Source organism: Coloeus monedula (genome assembly GCF_965178545.1).
Source record: "Coloeus monedula genome assembly, contig: HAP1_SCAFFOLD_73, whole genome shotgun sequence".
Taxonomy (NCBI): domain Eukaryota; kingdom Metazoa; phylum Chordata; class Aves; order Passeriformes; family Corvidae; genus Coloeus; species Coloeus monedula.
The window spans coordinates 346,731-371,443 of NW_028120821.1; the positions used below are offsets into that span (position 1 = coordinate 346,731).

The 24,713-nt window shown below is 54.0% G+C and overlaps 1 pseudogene across 1 annotated transcript; it reads left to right on the plus strand.

The window, feature by feature from the left end:
- The first annotated feature begins 1,228 nt into the window (after positions 1 to 1,228).
- LOC309585570 (olfactory receptor 14J1-like) lies at positions 1,229 to 2,196 on the plus strand (annotated as a pseudogene). Its single transcript has one exon. The product of its transcript is annotated as an olfactory receptor 14J1-like (transcript).
- Positions 2,197 to 24,713: the final 22,517 nt, after the last annotated feature.

Below are 24,713 nucleotides of genomic sequence, written 5' to 3' on the forward strand. Positions count from 1 at the left end.
CGCTGAGGGCAGCCCTGCTGAGGGGAGCTGTGGCAGCTGCCGGGCCTGCCCTGCAGTGCAGACACCGCGCTGAGCAGCGCAGCCCCGGTGTCCCCTCGCAGCCAGCACAGCCCTCAGCCCGGGGGCTCGGGGCCCTCAGCCCGGGGGCTCGGGGCCCTCGGTGCCCTCCTGGGCCGGCAGAGCAGCACCAGAGATGAAGGGCATCTCTGCGGCCGCGGGCCCGTTCCTGCTGCCCGGGGCCTGAGGGCGACTGTCCTGCCCTGGTGCTGCCCGGGAGGGGCTGGGCAGCGCTGCGCAGGGAAAGGCTTTTCCTCAGGGCCCGGCTCTCTCTCGTTGCCCTGCTCAGCTGCTCCTGGCGCTGCTCAGGGGCTCTCTGGGAATGGCAGCTCCAGCTGCAGGCTCAGGCCCAGCCCTGGGGCTCCTCCTGTGCAGGCTGAGCACAGCAATGGGGTGTCCCAGCTCCCTGTGCCCCGGGAGCTCTGGGCACGCCGGGCTGGGAGGCTGGCAATGAGCCGGCTCTCCTCCAGCAGGGCCATGGACAGGACCCTCGCTGTGCCCTCGGGATGCCATCCCAGCTGTGAGCTGCCTTCCAGGGGACACTGGGGCCGGGAGTGTCCTTGGCCAGCAGTGGGGCTGAGACTCTGAGAAAGGCTGAGCCACTTTGCTCGGCTGTGGGTCCCTCTGCTCTCAGCTGTGCCAGGCTGATTTTCAGGGGAACACAGTGACTGCCCTCGATCTCAGGAGGGGCAGCTGGGGACAGATGGAGCGACAGAGCAGCTTCCCTCACCCTTCTCTGAGTTACAGCCAATGCTCTTGCCTTGCACAGCTCTCTGCTCTCCCTGGGCACGGCAGGAAACCCTCTCAAAGTGCCTTTGGCCGTCACCGTTCCTTAGCCCTGGCACAGGAGATGCTGCCCAGCTCCTCTGCCTCAGGAGCACTTTGGGCTGATGGAGTCCAGCCCCAGGACCGGCCCCTGTCCCCATTCCCATGTCCCCGCTGAAGCAGAGCAGAGCTGACTCCTCGCTGTCCATGGGCACAGCCCCTGCTCGTCACAGCAATGGGGCCAGATCCCAGCAGAGCTCCAGGCACGGGGCTGAGGGAAGGGCTCTGAGAAAAGGAAAACTGGGGGGCAGGGCCAGGAGAAAGGGCTTGGACATTGCTCAGCAAAGTCTCCCCTGACTCCTCACTGTCTCGTCCTTCAACAGCACTCCATGGCCAGAGGCTCAAAATGTGCAACAGCAGCTCCATCAGCCCCTTCCTCCTGCTGGCATTGGCAGACACGCGGCAGCTGCAGCTCCTGCACTTCTGCCTCTTCCTGGGCATCTCCCTGGCTGCCCTCCTGGGCAGCGGCCTCATCATCAGCGCCGGAGCCTGCGGCCAGCACCTGCACAGCCCCATGTTCTTCTTCCTGCTCAGCCTGGCCCTCACCGACCTGGGCTCCATCTGCACCACTGTCCCCAAGGCCATGCACAATTCCCTCTGGGGCACCAGCCACATCTCCTACTCAGCATGTGCTGCTCACGTGTTTTTCTTTCTCTTCTTCCTCTCAGCAGAGGATTTCCTCCTCACCATCATGTGCTACGAGCGCTACGTGTCCATCTGCAAAGCCCTGCACTACGGGACCCTCCTGGGCAGCAGAGCTTGTGCCCACATGGCAGCAGCTGCCTGGGCCAGTGCCTTTCTCTACGCTCTCCTGCACATGGCCAATACATTTTCCCTGCCCCTGGGCCAGGGCAATGCCCTGGGCCAGTTCTTCTGTGAAATCCCACACATCCTCAAGCTCTCCTGCTCACACTGCCACCTCAGGGAACTTGGGCTCATCACTGTCAGTGCCTGTTTGGTGTTTGGCTGTTTTGTGTTCATTGTTTTCTCCTATGTGCAGATCTTCAGGGCCGTGCTGAGGATCCCCTCTGAGCAGGGCCGGCACAAAGCCTTTTCCACGTGCCTCCCTCACCTGGCCATGCTCTCTCTGTTCCTCAGCACTGTTATGTTTGCCCACCTGAAGCCCCCCTCCATCTCCTCCCATCCCTGGATGTGGCCCTGTCAGTTCTGTACTCGGTGGTGCCTCCAGCCCTGAACCCCCTCATCTACAGCCTGAGGAACCAGGAGCTCAGGGATGCCCTGAGGAAAGTGAGGACTGGATACTTTTCACAAGTTAAAATCTTTCTATTTCCTTCTGCCATGCGAGGAAAATGATGACTGGGATGCTTCTCAGAAGCAATAAACTCTCTCTTTTCTGCTCCAGAACCTTCAGAATGTAACTCTTTACAATCTTGGCCTCTTTTTCCTCTTTGTCCATATTTTCATTGGTGCTTTTTCTTATTCTTTTTCTGGTGTTATTCTGCTTTTTATAAAGTACTGTAGTACTACTCCTTGCATTTCTGCATGAACATCTACCTTTCTTTTGAAACACAAAGACTTTCAGGAGGCTTTTTCCCTGTGCATTTGAATCAAAACAAGGGGCTGTCCTGACCTTTGTGTCCAAGGTTTGTTCCTCAGCCCTTCTCTGGCTCTGCAGGGGCAGTGCCTGTGGGCAGAGCTGGAGGGAAGAGACTCCCAGCACAGCAGCACGGCCAGGGACAATGGCCCAGCCTCTTCCCACCTCTGCTCTTCCCAGCTCCACACTCCCTTTCCCAGCCCTTCTGAGGGTGCAAGGCCGGAGTGCTCGGGCAGCTCGGTCACTGTCCTGCTGCGTGTCCGTGCTGTGAGCACAGGCAGGGACAGGCCACGGGCACTGCTGGGACACAGCCGGGCTCCAGCACAGCAGCTCCATCAGCAAAGGGCATCTCCTGGGGGCAGGGCAGGAAGGCTTCGCTCTCCTCCAGAGCTGCTGTCAGGAATGTGCCCCAGGAATGCCCTGGCAAAGCAAACCCCAGTGCCCAGGGGCAGGGGGGAGTGTGCAGGGGGGGCAGGCAGCAGTGTCCTGGCACTGCCAGAGCTCCTGGGATGGACCTGAGGGAGCAGCAGAGCAGGGCCTGGGCTGTGCCTTTGTTCCGGGCACAGCCTGGGAAGGTGCCCAGGGCAAGTGTCCCACACCAGCCCCTGCCACCAGCAATCCCAGCACTGGCCTCTGCCCTCCCCTGCAGGAGGTTGTTTGTCCCTGCACGGAGGGACACCAAGTGACCAGGCCAGCAGTCCGTGTTTGCTGTGTCCTGAGGAGCCTTCAGCAGTGCATCGAGTGGGTGTGGGGAGATGAACCCGAGTGAGCACAAACACCATCAGCAGCACTCGGGGCTGGCACAATTCCAGGGGCACAAACTGTGCCCTGAGGCTGCTTCACTGCCAGAGTAATGTCCTCTGGGAAAGCACCTGAATTCTTTGCTGGGCTGTGCTGAGAACTGCATGGAGACAAACGTCCAGGGCAGGGAGGCTCCAGGGAAAGTGCTCAGGACAGCCAAGGGCTGCACAGAGAGACACCGGAGTGGTGGGTCTGTGGGGAGAAATCACAGCTGCCTCCCTTGGGAATCGCCCCCAGGACCTGGACAGGCCTGTGCTGTGTTCTGGGCACTGACCTGGAACCGAGGGATGTGGAAAAGGCCTCTGGTTTCAGGGATGTTGGGAAGGCTGGGCAGGCACTGGCATTTGTCCCTCAGGGATTCCATGAGGGTCCTGCCAAGATGAGCTCTGCTCCTCCTTGGAGCCCTTCATGGGCACAGAGGGCTGAGAGACCTTTCCAGGACAGGCTCAGGCCAAGGAGCCCTTGAGTCTCTCAGCCCCCCGTCGGTGCCTGCTGGAATTCAATCCCCCTCCCCATCCCGCAGCAGCCCCGCATTTCCCTCCTCCAGCCTTGCTCTCCAGCACAGCCACGGGGGCTCTTCGGGCTCTCGGCTTTTCCTGCAGCCACCGAGGCCAGCTGAGCTCGGCCTTCCCCACACTCAGCCCTGCCCAGCGCAGGCAATGCCCAGAAATTCCCTGTGTGTCCCTGGCCTTGCTGTCAGCCCCGGCAGCGGCTCCGTGGCCCCTCTGTGCCCCGCTGCCCCAGCCATGGTGCCCCAGCCCCTGTGCAGGCCCAGCCCAGGACAGGAGCGCTGCGGGTGGGAACGGCCCCTGGGCCCTGCTGCCCACAGCAGCCTTGGGGCTCTGCGCTGTTGAGCTTTGGACGGGGTACCCTTCCTTCCCGGACCAGGGTGAGAGAGCAGAGGAGGCTGCTGTTCTGCTGAGTTCTGTATTTCATAGTCTCACAGCTTTCTTGAAGGCAGAGTTCGAAGGGGGTTACATGATAAAGGCAAGCAGCAACAGCAACAACAGGCAAAAACAGCTTCTTCTTCTTCTTCTATATGCTCTATATGCTTTATATGCTCTATGTGCTCTATACTCTATATGCTCTATATGCTCTAGACTCTATATTTTTTCTTGCCGAAGTGTGGATTATATTTGTTAATTGACCAATAAGAGTAACACACGATTCCAGTTTTCCTTTTCTTAACCTATCCTGGTCTAATTCTAACAGTCATAAGCCTCACACCAGTGTTACACAGGTATTACACAGATTTGCGGATGCAGTTTCTATCAGCTCTTATTGTTTACGTGAACGCTCTATCTAAAAAATGTGAACAGTGTCATTCTATCCATATTTTGTCTAAAGTAAAGAATTCTGTGAAAAGGTAACACTGCTGCAGTAAGAACTGTGTTTAAGGTCTCTGCTGCAGCTTTTCAATGTTTAAGGCACTTAGCATATATTTCTACTAAAGGTTAAAAAATCTGTATTTCTATTTCACTTTGGTGTGACTTCATGTATCTCAGCTTGTCCAAAGGTTTTAATTCAACCCCTGTGCTTTGGCTTCCCTCTGGGCCTGAGTCCAGAGGAGCTTTCACTTCAACAAAACAGAACACTTACAAGAAAAGTAAATGGAGTGGGAACTCATGAGAGATTGAATTTTCTCTGATTCAACTCAAGGATTGATGCCATAGACTTCTGAGTGGAAGAATAATTAATTCATTCTCCTTAAGACAATAAATCAAGAGAATAAATTAGACTTTTGTATCAGGTATGAGTGAATAGATTGCATCCAACACAAGTTTTTCCTGTAGGATTTTTATTTTATTTTTTTATTTTCTCAGGAGATTGTATCAAGGCAGAAGAATTAAATTCAAGATATTTGTAGCAAAGAGATCTCTGCTGAGCTGATTGTTCCAAATAAACATATCCCTTACCCCATATTTCCATGACCAGAAGTTTTTCTAATTTTGGACTCTAGTATATTGTACTGTATGTGTATTCAGAATACTTTGCAACAGTTAAATTTGCTTAAATTTCATTTCAGACATTTACTTAATTTTAAGAATTTGCCTCATTTCAGCCATCTTTTAAAAAGTATTTTCACACTTTCATTTTTTTTGTCTGTTACCTTTTCAGTGAGGAGGATCATCATTTGGGTTTTCTCTTGGTACCTCACTAATGCACTCTGAGAGCCATGTTCTGTGTTATTAATGTAGTAGTGATCCGGGGTTCATGGATGGCTACTGCAGGAAACTTGATGGCCAGTAGTGAAAACAGCAAAAATAATGATGAGAGGAGCCACAGACGTTCTGCTGTCTGAGAACTGTGAACTGCCAAAATCAAAAGGTCAGTGCTCTTCTGGTTCAGAATGCCCTTCAGTTGGAGCTGGAACATACTTTGGGCTAAGAGCCTGAGCACAAGAGGCTGTAGCACCTATTTGGTTCAGCAGTTCCCTATTGCCCTACTCCATACTCCACTGCATTCCAGCATGTGATTTGCTGAGCTGTAGAATGTCCCTGAGTGGTGTGATTGCCTGGAATGCTTGAAAATTTGGCTTCACATTCCTCAGTTTCTTTTCAGCATTTTCTCTGTTGCCCTCGTTGCCTCACACCAGCCCCTGTTTTACTTCTAGATGGAGAACAAGGTTACAAACTACAACTTCTCTTCCTATGTACTTAGAGGGGTTCTCACCTGTAATAATAAATGAAATAGGTTTCATTCCTTTTGATTCCTCCTGGTATGATGCAAAGAAAGGAAAGGTAGCTGGAACTATGGCTTTTTGGGGTGGCTGTTATACCAGAGCCCTGGATCTGTATTAGGGATATTCGTGTTGGCCAGACTGTCTCAGCAGAAAGAGGGAGGAGTGCAATATTAATGTCAGGAGCTCATCCCTGTCCGTGATTTATTAAAAGAAGCCTAGCTTCATGTCTTAGGCCCTGAATTAAATACCTGCAGTTTGGCTGCATGAGTTTGTATCTATGGATCCCACTTCTGTGCAATGTCTGAAGGCCAGGGAACTGCCTTTGTTACCTCTCCTACTGGCACTGCTACAGGAGAAGGAAAGAAATCCAACTAATTTTGAATCATCTAACGTGTCCCTTTTGGATACAGAACTCACTGAGAGCCATAAATACAGTGTGTGGCTTTAATAAAGCACAAACGTGAATTCTAAACCACACCTGGCATTGATGTTGCTTGGACTGAATGTGTGCACAGCCCAATGTTTCTCCTCATTGTCCCTATTATGAATTTCTGCCATTTTTCCTCTTCCTCTTCACAAAGTGACACAACTTTATGCCACTGAGTTGAGAACGTTATAAATAAGGTATGTAATTCGTGCTATTATGTATAAAATTGGAGTGTAATCAGACCCTACAGAGACCGAGTTTCAAAATCCCTTCAGCAGCCTGGCTGAGAGAAAAATTTCACAACACTAAAAGAAGTTCTCTCACAATAAGTGAGGATTCCACCCAGGTGGGGTTAGATCTTATCACCGGGACATTTGCACCATAACGACTTGATTGCCACCTTCTGATATCTACATCTCATCTGATAAGGAATCGGACATCCCGGGAACTAAAAATAACTGTTCCAGGAAGAAGAGATGGCCCATTCATCAGCAGAAATGGCCCACTCATCACCCAGGATGGACAATTCCTGGGATCCAGGAAAGGCTTTGTGCAGCCCAACTCCGGGACAAGAAAACTTCATGAATATGCTAAAATGACGAGAAGAATAGAATTAATTCGGACTCTGCCCAAAAAATGTATAAGAAGGGACCAGCCAAAGCAGCATCCGTGAACTTGGGAGGTCTGGTGCGACAGAGATCAGATCTATGCGTGTTCACCCAGCTCCGACCCCGGGCTCGGAGCTGCTTTTCTCCATCGTGGCTTTTAAAACCGATATTTCGGTCACATAATAAATGTCATTTCTTTATAAATTTTGATTGGGCAATTTTGTTTATCTTAAGAACATCCTTCTCAGGCATCAGGAAACTGCCCCATCTCTTTGTTCACCATCTTGAGTGCTTTTCTCACTCAGAGAGGATGGTAACACCACAGAGATTCGTGTACTGACTCTGAGCAGCAAGCTTTGGCCCTGGTGAAGCTGAAGGACCATAAGGCAAGGCAGGAATTTGTTAAGAAGTTCTCACTAATCCCTGGATTTGAAGGAATGATGGAATAAATGGCAAACCTTTTGCTTCAGGCACTGGAGCAGATGATTTTTCTAACAAATAATATTGTTTTGAGCGTTACTGAGCTCATTCACCTTGTGAGGGATTTTTTCTTTAAAAAAACATTGATTTCTTTGTACCTTAACTGCACAGCTTTTGAACAGCTGGGTGCTTTTGTGTTCCTTCTCCTGTTTATGATGTCAGTGTGCTTTTTACTGCATATCCAAGAACAGCTTCTAATTTTTCTCATTTTTAGCTTCACTTCCTAGTTCTTACAGTTAAGTGCATTTTTTATGTTGTAGGTCACCTGTCACATTTCCCTCGGGCAGTATCTGTACACTGCAAGTGATTCAGCCTCTCTCTTTCTGTTTCATCTCATGCTAATGGCTGGGAGATGTTATCTGGGTTAGCCAGGCTAAGGAACATCCTGTTCTTGCCTGATTTTCTTGAGCTGAGAACCTTCTGGCTATCTCACTGCTCCTTGGAGTATTATGTTGCTCTGGGTTCTGCAGATAGTTATCTGAGGTGTGAACTGGCCAGATGAGTTGCTGCCCTTTGTAAATGGCTCTGTTTAAATTTCTGTGCTATCTTGGACACCGCTTAAGGTGTTGGGTCCTTCTTGCTTCAGGTGCTGTAAAATGGGAAGATGAGAAATTCCTTCCCATCACTGATCAAAGTCCTGGCCAATCTCAGTATCAGGGGAGATCTGTAATGTGATGAATTTCCTTTGCTGCAGTGTCTGTGCCAGGCTTTTCTCCCTTGTGTTTGATCGTTTATAACATACACAGATACATGTTTTACTTAGGGAAAATCTGGGAGCATGGTGTGTTCATAGCTACTCGGTAACATATTTTCAGTATATATAACACGTGAATGGAAAAGGGGAAGTGCAGCACAATGAGTGTGTTTTGGGTATCTCCTGCAGATGTTGAATCTGGCCATAAGAAGAGATTTCTAAGAAAGTTTTATTAATGAACGTTGCATCATTGCTTTTTTTATGCTTGCAGCTGCTCAGAGGGAAGGAAAGTCCCACGTCTCTCTTACACTTGTTGAAACACAGCATGATTTGTTGGTGTATATAAATTTAAGCTAGCTATTTCTCATTTGACTTCATTTTGCTTTGTGCCAAGGTCCTCTGGAGTAACTGAAACAAAAGTAAAATGCCTGTTCTGATGGAATGATTGAATAAAATGTAAAAGGTTAGCAACAGTCAAATTAGATCCCCTTGCTGCTCATTGCCAGGAAGAGCTGGTTCATTAAACCAAAGCAGGATGGAAGTGATGAGCAATGTGCTTGCTTAAAGGATTCCTCCCTTGGGAGGGTGATGGTGTCACCTGGATCCTTGAGATCATCATCTGCTGCTTGCTGACTGCCTCTGAGGAACAAGCCTCAATGTCATCTTACCTGTCTGTGACCCATCGGCCTCGGGAAACAGCTGCTTTCTCTCATGCTGCACTGGTTTGGAAAGGAAGGAAGAGGCAGGAAAATTGTGACTTTCACCTGTGTGAGTGCTTTGGTGGGAACAAGATTGTGTCTTTCTATGTAAGAAAGTGTGTGTGTGTCTCTCTTAAAAAGCCTGGTGCTTGTTATCTTTGCTAAGCAATTGCAAAGAACCAATGAAATAGAGAGACAGTGTTGTGGTGGATATTAACTTTTAATGAGTTTACAGAATAGAGCCTTTCATAATCGGAATTCCTTAGCTCTACAGAGATAATGAAAATAAGAATGTAGTGAAGTTGCTATATACGCTAGCAGATGATTTCCAAACACTGAAACCCAAAGGATTTAAAATTTATTCTGCTAAGAAATTGCTTGGGACATGCAACTCTTGGACAGGAACTACATTTCATGCTAAGTAGACATCATCTGGTTATGTTGAAATGTAAAGACTCAATTGGGGTCTTGCAGAAAGCAGTGGTAGAAGTACTGTTGGCTTTGCTAAACGCAGACCTGGGGCAGTGGGAACTATCCTGGTGCTGGCAGACAACAAGGTCTGCATGGAGGCGGGGGTGGGGGAAATCACGGGTAGGGCTTGGCCCCAGTATTTTCAGAACTATAAAGGACTTGGAATGGCCTGGGAAATTCTGTTCCGGGTAGAGATGATGATGGGATGGGTCAGCATTTAGGAAATGCTGATTAAATGAAGGGCACGCAGGGAGTTGAAGACATTGTGTTAAGGTGAGGAACAAGACCGGGACACCGCGCTGGGGCCCCGCGCACTTTTCCAGCCCGGCCGCCCCCACGGGCCGGGCCCCGCGGCTCCCGCTGCCGCCCCCCAGCACGGGGCTGTGTCCCAGACCCCACGGTCCAGCCCGAGGGTTGGGGGCGGCAGCGGAGCTGCTGGACGGAGCTTCCAGCCCCGCCAGCCGCAGCTCCGATCCCTTGGGCCATGACGCCGGGGACGGGTGTCCGTCGGCACTCGGGGTCTGTCAGCTTTTGCAATGCAGAGGGAGAAACTGAGTCCCAAGGGGTGTCGGTTTCCATCAATCGCTATTTCTCCTCTCTTTTCCATGACGGATTTCACAGCGCTTCCTTTCGCCCCAGAGATTTGGAAAACAAAATTCCCGTCTGCCCCGGATCCCTGCAGCTCTCCACAGCTCCAGCCTCGTCCCTCCTCTCCGTTTCCTTCTCTCCAGTCTCTCCCGCCTGGCCCTGCCGGCTCGGAGGAAGGAGATTCCCCCGGCACCCCCTGCCTCCTCCTCCTGTCCCGTGGGGCGCAGTTGGTGCTTCTGGAGCCGCCTGCCCGCGCAGCCGGACCCGCCCTGCGGCCGCTCAGCGCTGCAGCCGAGGGAATGAATTGCAGGCACCGCTGCGCTGGGCTGGCCCTGGCCGGGTGCCCGGGGCCACCAAAGCCGCTCTGGCACTCTGCTCACAGCTGCAGCACACAGAGCACAGAAGGAAAGGCTCGTGGGCTGGGATCGGGGCAGGGAGAGTACACTCATTGCTCACTGCCAGGGCCACAACAGACCCAAGCTGGGGAAATTAATGGAATTTATTTCCAAACCAATCACACCAGGACAAGGAGAACTAAAACAAATCCTAAAGAAACACCTTCCCCACCCCTCCCTCCTTCCCGGGCTCCCAGTCTCCGCCCGCAGTCCCTCCTCTGCCCTCCCTGCACGGCAATCGTGTCACCAGCCATGAACTTGGCTTTTGCCTCATCCCGGGATCTCTTCCCGGACAGGAAGAGCTTTCCCCAGCACAGATTCAGGCTGTGGCGGCCTTTGAGGCTCAGGGCGTTTCTCCTGCAGCTCCCTGCAGGTCTCCTCTCCCCAAGCCGTCTCTCCTGCGCCACAGAACTCTGCCGGCTGCAGCTTTGCAAATGTCAGGTCCAGGTCTGGATGTTCCTGCACGATTTGCTCGAGGTCCTTGGGGGCTGCATCCGATCCACTGTTGTTGTGTTCCCCCTCGGCACGGAGCCCATGGATCTGATGGCCCCTGGCCAGGGCCTGGCACAGGAGGTGGAACCTGGGTGCTGCTGCAGCGGCGCCGGGGGAGCCCCAGGACTCGCTGTGGCCGCTGTGGCAGCCGCAGCACAGCCCGTTCCCAGCGAGGAGCCCAGGGCTCCGTGGGGCTCTGCAGGACCTCGGCCCTGGGGCTCGTCTGCATCAGCCCGGGCAGCTGGGCTGGACTTGGCTTCCTTTGTGTCTCTGGCTGCCCTGGCACAGCAGCTGCCCAGCGCCCAGGGGACAGCAATGGGAGCGGGGCAGGTCGGGGTGAGCTTCAGTGTCTGTGCCCGGCAGAAATGCCAAAGCCTTCCCTAAGGAGCAGCGAGTGCTGCCAGAGCACAGGATGCTGCTGCTGCTGCTGCTGCTGCTGAGCACGGGACGGCCCCAGGGCTGATGCCAGACAAAGCCGGGATGGGAGCCACAAACAACGGGAGGGGGGGGGAGGGGCAGGAGAGGACGAGGAAGAGCGAGGGGGGAGGGCGGATGGAGGAGCAGGAGCGGCAGGAAGAGGAGAGATAAAAGGGGAGGGGCGGGAGGAAGAGGAGAGATAAAAGGGGAGGGGCGGGAGGAAGAGGAGAGATAAAAGGGGAGGAGCGGGAGGAAGAGGCAGGACAGAGGAGGCAGGAAGAGGAGCCTCCACGTGCATCCATCGCTCTCTGTGTCCGCAGCTCTCGGCTCCCCCCATCCCGCAGGTGACCGGGTAGGGACAGCTCGCCCCAAATATCTTGGGCGGTCACTGGGGTTATTTTTGGGAGAGGGGATTTTTGGAGCTTGGAGGACTCCAGCACCGAGCCCCAAATATCTTTGTTGGTTCCTGGGGGAAGGGGGTTTGGTGGGGCGGGGGGGGAGGCGGATGTTTGGATCTTGCGGGGCTCCAAATGTGAGTCGGAAATGCCCCTTGGGGGATATTGGGGAGCCCCCGGCACGCGGGGTTTTTGGGGTCCCGGTGGCGGCTGCCGGGAGAAATGGGATGGGGCGGGATGGGGCCCGGGAAGGGTGGGGTGTGGATTGGGGGGTGGGATGAAGTGTGGCGGAGGGGGATGGGCGGGATGGGGCCTGGGCTGAGGCAGCCGAAGGTTGGGGATGATGAGGCCGGGGGGACCCCACTCCTGAGGGGCGTGCGGGGTATCCGGCAGCTCGGAGGGAGTTTTGGGGCACCCCTAATCCTGAGGGGGTGGTGCCGGCAGCGGGGGACACGTGGCTCCGGCAGCTCTGGCCCCAGCTGAGCCCCCCCCGCCGCCAGCGCCCCCCGGAGCGGAATTTGGGGAGGGGGAGGTGGGGGCGGCCAGGCCGGGCCCCCCCGCGCTGTCCCGGCGGGGGCCGAGTGCGGGCGGGAGCCCCGCGGGGCCCGGCCCTGCCCGGGCACGGCTGATGCCGCCCGCCCGCGCTCCGCACTGGTCCGGACTGGTGCTCCCAGTGCCGTGCGGGGCGGGGCCGCTCTGGGGACCCCCCAGGGCACAGCGCGGCTGCTTTGGGGCTGTGGGCAGCGCCCGGCGCTGGGCATGGGGCGGGTGGGGGCAGCTGGGGCCGCACTGGTGGCACTGGTGGTGCTGGGAGCCCCCCGGCCGCGGGCGAGGAGCTCTGGGGTGAGGGGCGGGGGGGGGGGGGGAAGGGAGACCCGTTTTAAAGAGGGGGAGAGCAGTGAAAAGGGGATCGGACTCCCTAGACTGAGTGGGAGAGGGAACTGAGAGCCCCAAACCAGGTACGTGGGACACGGAGGCTTTGGGGGAGGATGAGAAAGGAGAGGGGGATATCGGAGAGAGGGAGGAAAAAGGGAGTGGGACCCTTCCCCTTAGTGGGGTCCGTTGGTGGATGAGGATTGGGGGATGATGGGAAAAGGGTGGAGGAGGGGAAAGATGGGGGGTGGGACCTCCAGAGGAGTGGGAGGGGTTCTGGAGAAGCCCAAAGTTGTCATCATTGCAGGGGACTGATCTCCTGTGGGAAGAGCTTTGGCCGGAGCACGGAGCTGATCTCCCAGCACAGGATCCAAGTGGGGGAGAAGTCCTGTGTCTGCCCAAGCTTTGCCCAGAGGTGCCATCTCAGAGGAGAGAGACCCTACAGGGGCCAGGAGGGCAGGAAAAGCTTTCATAGGAGCTCCAGCCTCCCCAGACACCAGGGGATCCACACTGGGGAGCCCCTATGGATGCCCAGACTCTGGGAAGGGCTTCACCGTGAGCCCCAAGCCCCTGGAACACCCGTAGGAGCCACCTGGAGGAGGGTCCCTACAAGTTCTCGGCTGCAGGAAGAGCCCCAAGGAGCCCAGGTCCCTCCAGAACCACCACCTGAAGCAGAAGGTGGTGACAACTCTCCATCCCAGGGCCCTGGGAACACTCTGGGGTCTCCGGGCTGACCTCTCCCAACAAGAACTCACAGCAGCCCTCGTCCTGCCCCTAAAATCCCTTGGGATCTCCCATCAGTCTCTGCATTCCCCGCTCCCCTCTCCATCCTGACATGAGACCAGAGGGGTGGAAGTCTCCACCCAGGGTGACCACAACACCCAAGTTTTTATCTCCACCCACCAATTTTGCATCTTTTCCCTTGGCCAGGTTACCCCAGGGCGTGGGAGCAGCCCAGAGCCCTGCACTGCCCATCCCGACCTGTCCTGGCTCCATTCCCATTCCTCCCGTGGGATGTGAGGGGCTTGGGGAACAGGGGAGGAGGGATGGAAGAGAAGAACGGGGGAAGAAGAAGCAGGAGAAAGGATGGAGAGAGGAGGAGCAGGAGGTGGGATTAGGGAGAAGGAGGAGGACGGATGAAGGAAGACGAGAAGAAGGTGGAGGAAGAGGAGGGAGCTCGTGGGTCCAGCGGTCCCAGAATTTGCAGGCCCCTCACCCCAAGGAGCATCGACCCCCCCATCCCACAGGTGATGGGGAGGGGGAGCTTGGCCCAAATATCCTGGGGAGTCCCTGGGCCAGTGTTTGTGGGGGGGATGTTTGGATCTTGCAGGAGTCCAGAGCTGAGCTGTAGGTGCCCCTTGAGGGGATACTGGGGGGTCCCCAGGCGGTGTTTTTGGGGGGTCCCTGTGCTGGCTGCTGGCAGAGCCTCAGTGGGGGGTGGTGGGATGTCAGGTCCACCCCATGCTTGTGGGTCAGGCACGGCCACCTCCAGCCCGGAGCCAGGGGGCTGCGGGACCCCTTGGGAGAGCCAGAGGGGGAACCTCGGGAGCCCCAGAGTGGGACGAGCAGAGAGGGGCAGTACCGGGAGCAGGGGAGCCCCGGCAGTCTGGAGGAGCGAACCCCTGTGACCCCCAGGGCCCCAAAGTGGGGAGCCCAGAAAGGGGGGAGCGCCGCCATTCGCGGGACCCTCAACAGCCTGGAGAGGGGCAGGGGGGACTCCTTGGACCCCCTGCACCCCGAAGCAGAGAATAAGGGGAGAAGGGACCTGGGGATCCCATAACCCCCAGCATCCCTAAGTGGGGAGACCAAAGCGGGGAGCTTTTGGATTCCTGGACTCCCAGCAGCCTGGGGAGGGTGGAGACCAAGGAGAGAGGGGGACCCCAATAAAAGAGGGACCCCAGCAGCTGGGACAGGGGGGAACCCCCAAACACCAAAGGGGAGAGACCAGAGAGAGGGAACTCCTGAGAGGCTTTTTCAGAGCAGATTTTTATGGACACACAGTGCCCAGTGACTTCTAGAGATGGACTTGGGCAGAGGGACCTTAAACTCAATGTGCTCATCCCTTGTTTTCCCCAAACCAGGATTTCCCATTCCCAGCCCTTGGCCAGATGGAGGAGGAGGCTGTGAGGAAGAGGAAGATGCCCCGGGAGCCCCAGGCAGGTGAGGAGGAAGTCAGTGCCCCTTTCCCCTCTCTCCTGCTCCATCTCCCAGCTCAGCATCGCCCCCGGCTGCAGGACAACCCCGCTGCCGACGCCGTCCTGCCGGGGACGGACTGGGGGGATCTCCTTGCCCTTCCCTGTGGCCCGGAGGCAAATCCCATCCTCTCCTTGTCCTTCCTCCCCAGACAAGGAGCTGAGCACGGAGCCCAGGGAGGACAAATCCCCGCGACAGAACCTGGTGGAAGAGGCCGTTTTGAGCGGCTCCGCAGCGCAGGAATCCAACGGGGAGGAAAAGCCCCGGAGATCCCGCAGGAGGAGGGGCTGCAAACGCAGCCCAGGGTGCTCTGAGGAGGAAAGACCCACCCTGTGCGGGGAAGGCGGCCGGAGATGCAGCCAGAGGTCAGAGCTGGTGGTTCATGAGCAGCTTCGTGGCAGGGAGAAGCTCCACACGTGTGGGGAATGTGGGAAGAGCTTCAGGTGGAGCTCCCACCTGATCCGCCACCAGATGATCCACACAGGGGAGAGGCCCTACGAGTGTGGGGAGTGTGGGAAGAGGTTTCACACCAGCTCCAATCTCCTCCGGCACCAGCGGATTCACACGGATGAGAGGCCCTTCCGCTGCCCCAAATGCAGGGAGGGCTTCAAGCAAAACTCTGACCTCATCAAGCACCGGCGCATCCACACTGGGGAGAGGCCCTGCGAGTGTCCCCAGTGTGGGAAGAGGTTTCAGACCAGCTCCAGTCTCCTCCGGCACCAGCGGATTCACACGGATGAGAGGCCCTTCCGCTGCCCCAAATGCAGGGAGGGCTTCAAACGAAACTCCCACCTCATCACCCACCAGCGCATCCACACCGGGGAGAGGCCCTACGAGTGTCCCGAGTGTGGGAAGAGCTTCTCACAGAGCTCTACCTTGACCAGACACCAACGGAGGCACCGCTAAGGGAAGCCCTGCGAGTGCCCCGACTGTGGCAAGAGCTTTGTCCTCTGCTCCAACTCCATCTCCCATCAGAGGAGCCACGTTTGGCAGAGCCCTTGTGACCCACATTCCCTGTGATCCAGGTTGGGAAGACCCCTGGCTGGTGCTCTCCACGTTCTCCTGGATCCCTGTAGGCACCTGGGTGAACGCAGGGGCAGGAACATCCATCGGGACTCAGATCAACATTGGAGATCCATTGGGATGAGCTGATTTTTTTACCTTTACACCCTAAAATTTTCATCTGCTCTGTCCAAATGTTTCTACTGGTGGTATCAAGCAACCCTGGATGATCTTGGAGATCTTCTGCAGCCTAAGTAATTTCTGTGTTAATCCCATTGAAACAGTAAAAATTGGCGTAAAAATAAATTAAACAAAGAGGTCTAAAGCGGCGCCATTTTACCAGAATTTGGGGGTGAATTTGGGGTTCAGGGGAATATTTGGGAGGATCTGAGTGTTGTGAAGCCATGAAGGCAGGCAGATAGGGGCCACAATCTCGTAGTTGTGCTGGCAGAACGTGTCCACCTGAGCTCATCTGTTCTCCAGGAATTCCGGTTGTCTGTCCCAGTCCCTGGCCTGGGTCTCCCCCTTTGGGGTGTGACCTCCAAAGTGCCCAAATCGCTGCTGAAGTGCCTGAGCTGCTCTGGGTTGTGGATGTTCCTTTCCCCCAGCCTGTCCTGGTCGGTACCATGGGGGGTGGGAAAGGGTTTGGGGGCTCCTTGGGGGACTGGGAGGGGCTTTTATGGCCCTTGGAGCCACTTACAGTGATGGGATGGGGTTTAGGGGGATTTTGAGGCAGTCTCTGAGGGAGTTTTGGGTGCTGGCAGGGCTGTGTGGCTGGGAGACAATTTGGGTGTGTGTTTGGGGAGATGGAAAGGGGATTTTGTGGCTTTTGGGGCCATTTCTATTGCAGGGAGTGGTTGGGGGAGTCCTGGCTGGGAGCTGTGGGGTGGTTTGAGGGGTCTGGGAGTGGCTGTGGGGCTGGGAGGGGGTTTTAGGGCAGTTGTGACCTCCCCCCCAGACCCCCAAAGCTGCCACCAGAACCCACCCCCCGAGATGCTGCTGGGGGTCGGGGCGATCCATGTTGGGGTTCACCCTCCTGGCACTGCACGAGAAGGTGAGGGGGGGTCCCCAGGGGCCGTGTGTGTCCCCCCAGAGTGTGTGTGACCTCCCCCATCCCGGTGTCACCCCCTTTTCCCTGCCCACAGGGCTCCTGAGGCAGCCCCTGCTGCCCCGGGAGGGAATTTGGGGAGGGGGCAGAGGGGGTGCGCAGCCCCCGCCGGGGGATGACCCCGGCCCAGCGCCCTTCGTTCAGCACCGAGCTGGGCTTGGGGCCGCAGGAGGAAGAGGCCGATGGGAAGCAGATCCTGCAGGGGGGACAGGGCTTGGGCTCAGGGCAAGGTCCTGCCCTGCACACCTGGCTCAGGTGTGAGCCTGCCCCGGGAAGGGAGCGGGACATTGCCATCCCCACGGATCAGGGCTGGGAGCAGCGCTGGGAGCATGGACATGGAAATCCTGGGAGCCACTGGGACCGCCCTGGGGGGTGAATGATCCCCCCCAGCACCTTTCCAGGCCGCCCTGTGAGCTGAGAAATGCTCGCTGGGCCTCGGCCTTGGCCAAGAGCCCCCGGGCTCAGCTGCTCTGAGCTCAGGCGCTGCCGGCTCCCGCAGCCCGCCCAGGGCCGCCCTGCCCGTGCCGGGGCTGTGCTGGAATTCTCTGCTGCTGCTGGGCCACTCGGGGGCTCTGGCCCAGCAGGAAAGGTGACCCTGAGCCAGGAGCTTTCCTTGGCCGCAGCAAAGCCTCGGCACGGAAAGACCTTCCCAGCGCTGTGCCCTGGGCCGGGAGGGATTGTGCCACCAGAGCTGTCCCTCCATTTCTTCTGCCAGGCAGCTTTAGCACATGAAAAGTGGAGAAGCCAGAGCTGCCTCTCAGCTTTCCGCAGTCCTGCAGAGGAATCCTGTGTGGGAAGCAGCCTGGGAACAGGGTTGAGGTGGCAGGGCAGGGGAATTGAGAGCCCTTTCCTCCGCCGTGGGCCCAGGCTCTGGCCCTTGCCCTTTGCAATGGCCCTGCAGCTGCCAGAGGGGCCTTTTTGGCTCAGCTGAGAGCAGTCCTGCTGCAAGGCTGTCCTCGAGCTGCTTGGGCTGCACATGTGCCCAGGGAATGCTCATTGCTTGCAGTCTCAGGCGCTGTGGGTGTGCAGGTGTAACTACTGCAGGAGGGAACAGCTCTGCTGGGGGCAGTTCTCTTTGTCTTGGTGGTTTTTCTGTTGAAGGAACGTTCCCTGCCAGCTGTGGGCAGAGCTCTGTAGCTGTATGTGCCACTTGTGTGTGGCACTGTGGCTCAGGAGGTGGCCAAGGGGAGCTTGGCCGAGGTGTGGGCAGAGGAATGGCCATCAGGCCAGGCTGGGGGGTCAGCGGCCGGTCAGTTGCGTTGCGTGGCCGCGGCTCTGGAGGCTTGTGTGGGAGCGTGTGCAGGGCTGGAAGGCTGGGGCTGCCGCCGCTGTGTCCCAGAGCCGGGAAGGCCGGGGCTGGCCCGGCCCTGGCCCGGCCCCGCCAGCTCTGGCAGCTGCCGGCGGGGACACAAAGGGCAGCTCCGAGCTGCGGCCGCTGCGCTGCGGCCGCACAAAGGCAGCGCCCGCAGAGCTCCAGGGCAAGGTCCTGGCCCTGGCTCGGGGCTGGGCCGGGGCCAGCGGCAGAAAATCAACTTGCAGCTTGGGCCCCGCAGCAGGGAGGAGCAGCAATTGCTGGCTGAGAGAGACTCTTGCCAAGGGCCTGCGGGGCCGGGCCCCAGGGAACGGCTTCCCGCTGCCCGAGGGCAGGCTGAGATGGGATGTGGGGCAGCAATGGTTCCCTGGCAGGGCGCTCAGGGCCTGGCCCAGGCTGGCCCCAGAAGCTGCGGCTGCCCCCGCATCCCTGCAAGTGTCCCAGGCCGGCTCGGCCATTGGGGCTTCCTGCCCAGGAGGGCTGGGCTGGGCTGGGCTGGGGCTGCTGAGGGCGGGATGGGCTCTGCCTGAGACAGCTGAAGGCTGCGCATGATGAGGCCGGGGGGACCCCGTTCCTCAGTGGGTTCTGGGGTATCCCACATTCCTGAAGGGATGTCAGGGTATGTCCCATTCCTGAGGCAATTTTGGGGTCCCCCCAATGCTTCGGGAGAGGTTCTGAGAGGGGGGCTCTGGTACTTGGAAGGGGGACCTATTGTCAGGGATGTGGGGAGCCCATTTTGGGAAGGATGCTGCTGTTTCTGGCAATGTTGAGAGGTTCTGAATGGGCTGTGGGGCCCTGGCTCTCATTTTGGGACTTGAGGTGAGCCCATGGGCACAGCAAGGGCTGAGGAGAGGTTCCAAGCTCCCATTTGGGATGGAGGGATTGAGCGGGTGCCTGCAATCAACTCAAAGCCAGCCCCAATGTGTCGATGGCAGCCCCAAATGGCTCGATCCGTCAGCCCCAAGGCCCGGCTGTGGGGAGTCAGGAAGCACAGAAGGGGAATTGGTGTCCAGGAGGGGTGGGATGGGATGGGATGGGATGGGATGGGATGGGATGGGATGGGATGGGATGGGATGGGATGGGATGGGATGGGATGGGATGGGATGGGATGGGATGGGTGGGGGTGGCATCGTGGGGGTTGGATGAAGTTTGGGAGGGATGGGGTGGTTTGAGCACTTGGAGTGGGGGACTCAAGGGAGGGAAACAGGAGCTGATTTTGGGGAGGCTCCTGCTGCTTTTTCGCAGTTTTGGGGCCTCTAAGTGGCTTCTGGGAGGTTGCAGTGAATTTGGGGAAGGTGCTGTAAACCCCCCGCAATTTGGGGGCCTGAAGTGAAGTCCCCACATTTTGGGAGGGTGAGGGGATCCCAATTGGGATGGGGTCCTGCTGCTTTCCACCCCTTAAGTGGGGTGAGAATTGAGGAAGGAATTCGGAAGGAATTCATAAGGAAGGAATTCGGAAGGAAGGAATTCGGAAGGAAGGAAGGAAGGAAGGAATTCGGAAGGAAGGAAGGAATTCGGAAGGAATTCGGAAGGAAGGAAGGAAGGAAGGAAGGAAGGAAGGAAGGAAGGAAGGAAGGAAGGAAGGAAGGAAGGAAGGAAGGAAGGAAGGAAGGAAGGAAGGAAGGAAGGAAGGAAGGAAGGAAGGAAGGAAGGAATGAATTTGGAAGGAAGGTAGTAAGGAAGAAGGAAGGGAAGGAAGAAAAGTAAAATTGAAGAAAGAAAAGAAGAAAGAAGGAAAGAGAGGAACAAGAAATAATAAAAAAGAAAAAAAAGAAAGAAAAAAATTAAAAATGAAGGAAGGAAGCAAGAAAGAGATAATAAAAATGAAAAAAAGAAAAGAAGAAAGGAAGATCAAAAGACATATAAAAAAGAAAATGAAAGTGATTAAAAAAGAAAAAAAGAAAGAAAGCAAGACTAAATAACATGAAACCAACAAGGAAAAAATATTTAAAAAGAAAGAAAAATCATTAAAAAATGAAGCAAGCAAGCAAAAAGATAATAAAAATGAAAGAAAGGAAGAAAAGAGGAAAGAAAGAAAGTGAAAGAAAAGAAAAATTAACAAGAAAATGAAAAAAGTGAAGAAAATAGAAAAGAAGAAAGAAACAAAGAAATAAACAAAGAAAGCAAGAGTACATAACCTGAAGGCAACAGGAAAATAAAAGAAAAAGAAAAAAAAAGAAGAAAGAAAGAAGCAAGGAAGAAAGAAAAAAAGAACAGAAAGACACAAGAAAAAAACAAAAGAAGAACAAAAAGAAAGCCAAAAGAGAAAGAAGGAAGACACAAAGCAACAAAAAAAATTTAAAAGAAAGAAAAAAAGATAAAAGAGTGAAGAATGAAGAAAGTAAGCTAAAAGAAATCAACACGAAAATTTAAAAAGCAAAGGAAAGTAAAAGATAAAGGAAAGACTCAATAATGTGAGACCAAGAAGAAAAATGAAAAAAAAAGAAATGAAGAAGAAAGCAGCAAGAAACAATTAAAGAACCAAGAGAAATATTGAAAAATGAAGAAATAAAGAAAAAAGCAAAAAGGTAATAAAAATGAAAGAAGGAAAGGAAGAAAAAAAGAAAGACTGAAAACATGAAACCAGCAAGAAGATAAATGTTAAGAAAAGTCAAAAAAAGAAGAAAGAAAGAAACAAGGAAGAAAGAAAATGACAGAAAGAAAGACATGAGAAAAAATAAAAGTACAAGAGAACCAAAGAAAGCAGAAGAAGAAAGAAAGAAAGATGAAAAACAGAAAGCAACAAAGACAAGAAAAAGAAAAAAGGTAAAAAAATGAAGGAAAGAAAAAAGAAGGAAAGAAAACAAAAAGAAATCAAGAAGAAAATTTTTAAAGTGAAGAAAAAGAGAAGAAGAAAGAAAGACTAAGTAATGTGAAACAAAAAAACTTTTTAAAAAAAGAGGAAAGAACCAAAAAAGAAAGAGAAAAAGAAAAAAAAGAAAGACACAAGAAAAAATAAAAGAAAGAAGAAAGCAACAAAAAAAATAGGAAAAAGAAAGAAAAAATAGGAAAGAATGAAGAAAGAAAGAAAGCTAAAAGAAATCCAGGAGAAAATGAAACCCTTGTGCCACTGCGGGACCTTGTGCAGCCAAGGAGAGCATTGTGAGAGTGCGGGGCCATGGAACCAAGGGACCATTGGGACCTTGTGGGGCCTCCTGGACTCAAGGGACCATTGCCACACTGTGGGGCCTCATGGAATGAAGGGTCCATTGTGCCACTGCAGAGCCAAGGACACCATGGTTACACTGCGGGGCCATGGAACCAAGGCACCATTGGGACACCCCGTGGCCTCATCCTCTGGAATTCCAACACATCTGAGGGATGGCAGCACCTGCAGGCAGCACGGAAGGATTCTGGGGAGAGCCTTTGATCCCTGCTCCAAAGGAAATCAGAGAAAGAGCCCTGCTCAGATCAAGGCACCTTTTCCTTTTCCTTTTCCTTTTCCTTTTCCTTTTCCTTTTCCTTTTCCTTTTCCTTTCCTTTTCCTTTTCCTTTCCCTTTCCCTTTCCCTTTCCCTTTTCCTTTCCCTTTCCCTTTCCTGGTGTAAACTGTTGACCTGCCTGTAAGGTGCAGCAAAAGCTTTGCAGGGTTTGGTTCAAGGTCCCCAAGGTGGGAAGAGGGAAGTGTTCAAGTCCCTTCTAAGAGAAGGCTTGGAGTCTTTGTGCCATGACTGCCTGGGATGCATGGAACAAGTGTGTTCTGGCAGACTCTGGGACCTCGAGAGCAATCCCATGCAGGAGCCAGCACTGGCCCTGCACCCTGGTGGGAGCAGCGTGGTGCGGATGGGAAACGGGCAGCTGGGTGTGCAGTGGGAACCTCGAGCCAGGTCCTAGAAGGCCAGGCTTTAGCTTTGAACAGAGCAGCACAAAAAGCAGAATGAATGACCTTGCCTAGAAATCCCTGAAGGACAAAGGGTGACCATATGGACTGATTTGAACTCTGGGTTTGGAATAATACACACCCAGGGAGCCACATGGAAGGAAAGTGCACAGAGGTCTCCAGTGAGTACAAAAAGAAATCAGTCCCCTACTGCAGAGTGTGCCAAAGCCAAAAGAAGTGGCCCTGGTGCCCTTGTAAAGCCCATGGGTTTGGAGACTCCCCAGGTAATCCAGGGAATCCATTGGCTGACCAAACAGCTCAAGAGGGTGCTGCAAAAGCTCTCCTTGCACTAATACCTAGCAAAAACTGGAATGTTCTGCAACAACAACCAGATTCCAGTGATCAGGACAGGCAGTCAGCCCCAGCAGCAGCAGCAGCTACGGAAAATCCCAGCAGGTGATTGGTAACCCCGTGTGGGCAGGTAATTGTAGCTCCACAATTAATGTAGAACGGAACTAAAACATCAGCAAACACAGGAGGAAATGGAGAATCTGGTGGCCAGTTTACAAAGGCATCTAGTAAGCACCAAAATGGCAAAAAATGATAGATCAGTTGTTGAGAAAGATGGGATTGGTTTTGAAGGAAGAAGGCTGCCTGCAGGGCTGGTTAAATGGGAATCACCAGGTGATTTTGGCCAACTGATTTTGCAGAAGTGCCCAGGCAGAAGGGGCACAGGCACATTTTGGTATTGGTGGATCCTTTTTCTGGATGGCCAGAAGCTTTCCCATGTGGCACCAACAAGCCAAGGGAAGGCTCAGAAGCTTTGCTGAAATGAATATTTAATAGCACTGGGACTAACTCTTGTAAGCCTTAAAAGGTGCATGGTTCTCAACAGATCATTGGGGCTGGACTCGCCTGTGCATCCTTTCCAACCAGGAGATGCGGTGTGCACCAGAACCTGGAATTTTGGCACAATCCAGCCAAAGTGGAAGGGACCATCTCAAGTCCTCCTGGTAACCTACCCTGCACTCAAGGTAGAAGGAATCCAACTTGGGGTTCATCACATGTGGGTAAAACCAGCGAGCACACATTAAACACAGCAGAAACAAGACTGACTGACACCGTGGGGTTTGGGGTTTTACATAAATCCTATTGTTTTAGGTATTGAATCTGATTTTCTAAGGGGATACTATTTATTGGATCTGGATGAAGATGATCAATAATTGTGTATTTATAATAATAATAGAAACGATGTTCCTGACTTCTGGGAAGGGAAATGCAGTTTTCAAAGTCAGTGCAAGATGTTGGCAGATGACAGAATGTAACCCCTGTAACAGCTTGTTTGCCAACACCAACCTCTGCAGAAAATCCAGTGCCATGGGGAGCTTCAGTCAGCAATTTGACAAAAATCTGGGAACACGTGTGGGAAGGAAATAGCACCCAGGGCACCTGGACAGGGATGGAAGGAGAATATTCCTTACCATGGGCACATCAGAACAATAGTGCTGAGAATTGTAACATCTCCAAAGCGGATCTGGAAATTACGTCAGGAAATATTGATCAGCTGACAGATTGCACTGATACCCCCTGGGGCTGTCAAATTCCAGCAGTATGGAATGGCCCTCAGACAGGACACTGGGAATGTTTGCAGCCAGTTCAGGGGTGTCTGGGCTGGGCAGGGAGCCCAGGCCTCCCACAGGACCCCTTAGAGGTGGGTATAAAATATCCAGATTTAACAAGGTCAAGGCCAAAGGATCTGAGGACCAAGGAAAAGTGGGATTGCCCTGGGACAGACACTTGAGCTGTTTGGAATGCTGAGGTCCAGCGGCTCCTGGCTGTGGCCCAGGCTCTGAGGCTGGGCTGTGTTTGTAGAAATGATTCTGCCTTTCTCAGGGACACGTGGGCTGAGCCAACAAACAAGGAGCCTTGGAGAGGCACAGAGTGTCAGCAGGACACGGTCAGATCCTTAGGAGCCCCAGGATGGGTGGGAAGGGATGGAATTTGGAGCACACGTTTGCCCCTGGGAGAATCAGGAGCACCACGGACACTGGGGGTATGAACGTTCCGTCCCTCGTGCAAGGAGTCACCACTGGGAACCCGACTGTGGGGAAAGGTTAAAGGGGATGGAACTGGGAAACATCCCAGTGCGGGAACTCCAGCGGGATGGATTTTAGAATCCATCCCTGCTCCGCAAAGATCTGCCTTTAGGAACAGACCAGCCACACACCATTGGGCTCTGCAAATGGAAACTTCAGTGAATGCAGCTCCTTTGGGGTTTGCTGAAATAAAGGAACAATTGCCAGCCCCAGCTAAAATGACCTTCCAGAGCAGATTGGCTTTAGCCCTATTGCTGCTACATGGACAGGGAGTGTGTGGATTCTTGAACTGAAACAGCAACACTTGTTGTGTGCACATTCCAAATGTGATGCTGGGTTGGATGATCAGGTAGAGAGGATAAAATCGGCTGCTGCATCCAGCAGGGAATTAAGGGGAGGGTTAGACTGTAACTGTTTGGATAAAATATTTAGAGGACTTGGATTTTCCCTGACTGATGGTTGGCCTCACTTTTGCAAAGTCTAACTGGGATCACAGCACTACTTGTGCTTATGACACTTGCTTTGAGCTGTGTAAAGAACATGGCTGTGAAAGCAGCTGAGAAACTCGTGGGATGTGAGTAAAGGAGCAGAGTGAGGCTTCTGAAGGCTTGAAGGGAAGAGAAGCTTCACAGCCCTCCAAGGGGGGGAAATTTGCCAGATGAAAAACCGTTTGCACCTGGTGGGTGCATACAATGCTTCTTCTCCAAAAGCCACTGGCCATGGA